The following is a 4,739-nucleotide window of genomic DNA, read 5'->3' on the forward strand; positions in this document are numbered from 1 at the left end:
ATAGGTGCACTAGTTCGGCAAAGAGATGGTGATACAAGTGCAATATGGATGGTAGATATAGGTTTTTGTAATCTGAAATTATAAAAACAACAAGGTAAGTAATGATAAAAGTGAGCACAAACGGTATTGCAATGCTAGGAAACAAGGCCTAAGGTTCATACTTTCACTAGCGCAAGTTCTCTCAATAATAATAACATAACTGGATCATATAACTATCCCTCAACATGCAACAAAGAGTCACTCTAAAGTCACTAATAGTGGAGAACAAACGAAGAGATTATTGTAGGGTACGAAACCACCTCAAAGTTGTCCTTTCTGATCGATCTATTCAAGAGTCCGTAGTAAAATAACACGAAGCTATTCTTTCCGTTCGATCTATTATAGAGTTCATACTAGAATAACACCTTAAGACACAAATCAACCAAAACCCTAATGTCACGTAGATACTCCAATGTCACCTCAAGTATCCGTGGGCATGATTATACGATATGCATCACACAATCTCAGATTCATCTATTCAACCAACACAAAGTACTTCAAAGAGTGCCCCAAAGTTTCTACCGAAAAGTCAAGACGAAAACGTGTGCCAACCCCTATGCATAAGTTCACAAGGTCACTGAACTCGCAAGTTGATCACCAAAACGTACATCAAGTAGATCACGTGAAAATCCCATTGGCACCACAGATAAGCACATGCAAGACATACATCAAGTGTTCTCAAATCCTTAAAGACTCAATCCGATAAGATAACTTCAAAGGGAAAACTCAATCCATTACAAGAGAGTAGAGGGGGAGAAACATCATAAGATCCAACTATAATAGCAAAGCTGGCAATACATCAAGATCGTGCCAAATCAAGAACGTGAGAGAGAGAGAGAGATCAAACACATAGCTACTCATACATACCCTCAGCCCCGAGGGTGAACTACTCCCTCCTCGTCATGGAGAGCGCCGTGATGATGAAGATGGCTACCGGTGAGGGATCCCCCCTCCGTTAGGGTGCCGAAACAGGGTCCCAATTAGTTTTTGGTGGCTACAGAGGCTTGCGGCGGTGGAACTCCCGATCTAGGTTATTTTCTGGAGGTTTCTGTATTTATAGGAATTTTTGGCGTCGGGAACAAGTCAGGGAGGTCTCCGGGCTGTCCATGAGATAGGGGGCGCGCCTAGGGGGGTGGTGTTGGGGAACGTAGCAGAAATTCAAAATTTTCCTACGTGTCACCAAGATCTATCTATGGAGAAACCAACTACGAGTAGAAGGAGAGTGCATCTACGTACCCTTGTAGATCGCTAAGCGGAAGCGTTCAAGTGAACGGGGTTGATGAAGTCGTACTCGTCGTGATTCAAATCACCGATGATCAAGTGCCGAACGCACGGCACCTCCGCGTTCAACACACGTACAACCCGGTGACGTATCCCACGCCTTGATCCAGCAAGGAGAGAGGGAGAGGTTGAGGAAGACTCCATCCAGCAGCAGTACAACGGCGTGGTGGTGGTGGAGGAGCGTGGCAATCCTGCAGGGCTTCGCCAAGCACCACGGGAGAGGAGGACGACTTGGGAGAGGGGGAGGGCTGCGCCAGAACTTCGTGTATAGCTCCCATGCGCCTCCCCACTATATATAGGGGTGGAGGGGCTGGTTTCTTGCCTTCCAAGTCCATTGGGGTGTTGGCCAAGGTGGGAGGAAAGAAATCTCATTATTTCCTTCCCCACCGATTGTTATCCCCCCTTTTTAGGGATCTTGATCTTATCCCTTCGGGATATGATCTTATTCCTTCTAAGGGGGGATCTTGGTGCGCCTTGACCAGGGGTGTGGGGCCTTGCCCCCACTACCCACGTCCATGTGGGTCCCCCCATGCAGGTGGGCCCCACTCCGGAACCTTCTAGAACCTTCCCGGTACAATACCGAAAAATCCCGAACATTTTCCGGTGGCCAAAATAGGACTTCCCATATATAAATCTTTACCTCCGGACCATTCCGGAACTCCTCGTGACGTCCGGGATCTCATCCGGGACTCCGAACAACATTCGGTAACCACATACAAACTTCCTTTATAACCCTAGCGTCATCGAACCTTAAGTGTGTAGACCCTACGGGTTCGGGAGACATGTAGACATGACCGAGACGTTCTCCGGTCAATAACCAACAATGGGATCTGGATACCCATGATGGCTCCCACATGTTCCACGATGATCTCATCGGATGAACCATGATGTCAAGGACTTAATCAATCCCGTATTCAATTCCCTTTGTCTATCGGTATGTTACTTGCCCGAGATTCGATCGTCGGTATCCAATACCTTGTTCAATCTCGTTACCGGCAAGTCACTTTACTCGTTCCGTAACACATCATCCCGTGATCAACTCCTTGGTCACATTGCGCATATGATGATGTCCTACCGAGTGGGCCCAGAGATACCTCTCCGTTTACACGGAGTGACAAATCCCAGTCTCGATCCGCATAAAACAATAGATACTTTCGGAGATACCTGTAGTGCACCTTTATAGTCACCCAGTTACGTTGTGACGTTTGATACCCCCAAAGCACTCCTACGGTATCCAGGAGTTACACGCTCTCATGGTCGAAGGAAGAGATACTTGACATTGGCAAAGCTCTAGCAAATGAACTACACGATCTTTTGTGCTAGTCTTAGGATTGGGTCTTGTCCATCACATCATTCTCCTAATGATGTGATCCCGTTATCAACGACATCCAATGTCCATAGCCAGGAAACCATGACTATCTGTTGATCACAATGAGCTAGTCAACTAGAGGCTCACTAGGGACATATTGTGGTCTATGTATTCACACGTGTATTACGATTTCCGGATAATACAGTTATAGCATGAATAAAAGACAATTATCATGAACAAGGAAATATAATAATAATACTTTTATTATTGCCTCTAGGGCATATTTCCAACAAACACTTCTTGAAATTTTGTAAGGGATCATCTTATTTACTACCGTCGTCCTAAGTAAACAAGATGCATAATCATAATAAACATCACATGCAATCAAATAGTGACATGATATGGCCAATATCATTTTGCTCCTTTTGATCTTCATCTTCGGGGCTCCATGATCATCATCGTCACCGGCATGACACCATGATCTCCATCATCATGATCTCCATCATCGTGTCTTCATGAAGTTGTCACGCCAACGACTACTTCTACTTCTATGGCTAACGCGTTTAGCAATAAAGTAAAGTAAGTTACATGGCGTTCTTCAATGACACGCAGGTCATACAATAAATTAAGACAACTCCTATGGCTCCTGCCGGTTGTCATACTCATCGACATGCAAGTCGTGAATCCTATTACAAGAACATGATCAATCTCATACATCACATATATCATTCATCACATCCTTTTGGCCATATCACATCACATAGCATACCCTGCAAAAACAAGTTAGACGTCCTCTAATTGTTGTTTGCATGTTTTATGTGGCTGCTATGGGTTTCTAGCAAGAACGTTTCTTACCTACGCAAAACCACAACGTGATATGCCAATTGCTATTTACCCTTCATAAGGACCCTTTTCATCGAATCCGTTCCGACTAAAGTGGGAGAGACTGGCACCCGCTAGCCACCTTATGCACCAAGTGCATGTCAATCGGTGGAACCTGTCTCACGTAAGAGTACGTGTAAGGTCGGTCCAGGCCGCTTCATCCCACAATACCGTCGAAACAAGATTGGACTAGTAACGGTAAGCATATTGAACAACATCAACGCCCACAACTACTTTGTGTTCTACTCGTGCAAAGAATCTACGCAATAGACCTAGCTCATGATGCCACTGTTGGGGAACGTAGCAGAAATTCAAAATTTTCCTACGTGTCACCAAGATCTATCTATGGAGAAACCAGCAACGAGGGGAAGGAGAGTGCATCTACATACCCTTGTAGATCGCTAAGCGGAAGCGTTCAAGAGAACGGGGTTGAAGGAGTCGTACTCGTCGTGATCCAAATCACCGGAGATCCTAGTGCCGAACGGACGGCACCTCCGCGTTCAACACACGTACAGTCCGGTGACGTCTCCCACGCCTTGATCAAGCAAGGAGAGAGGGAGAGGTTGGGGAAGACTCCGTCCAGCAGCAGCACGACGGCGTGGTGGTGGTGGAGGAGCGTGGCAATCCTGCAGGGCTTCGCCAAGCACCACGGGAGAGGAGAACTTGTGAGAGGGGGAGGGCTGCGCCAGAACTTCGTGTATAGCTCCCATGCGCCTCCCCACTATATATAGGGGTGGAGGGGCTGGTTTCTTGCCCTCCAAGTCCATTGGGGCGTTGGCCAAGGTGGGAGGAAAGAAATCTCATTATTTCCTTCCCCACCGATTGTTATCCCCCCTTTTTAGGGATCTTGATCTTATCCCTTCGGGATATGATCTTATTCCTTCTAAGGGGGGATCTTGGTGCGCCTTGACCAGGGGTGTGGGGCCTTTCCCCCACTACCCACGTCCATGTGGGTCCCCCCATGCAGGTGGGCCCCACTCCGGAACCTTCTAGAACCTTCCCGGTACAATACCGAAAAATCCCGAACATTTTCCGGTGGCCAAAATAGGACTTCCCATATATAAATCTTTACCTCCGGACCATTCCGGAACTCCTCGTGACGTCCGGGATCTCATCCGGGACTCCGAACAACATCCGGTAACCACATACAAACTTCCTTTATAACCCTAGCGTCATCGAACCTTAAGTGTGTAGACCCTACGGGTTCGGGAGACATGTAGACATGACC

Source organism: Triticum aestivum, chromosome 3B (genome assembly GCF_018294505.1).
Source record: "Triticum aestivum cultivar Chinese Spring chromosome 3B, IWGSC CS RefSeq v2.1, whole genome shotgun sequence".
NCBI lineage: Eukaryota > Viridiplantae > Streptophyta > Magnoliopsida > Poales > Poaceae > Triticum > Triticum aestivum.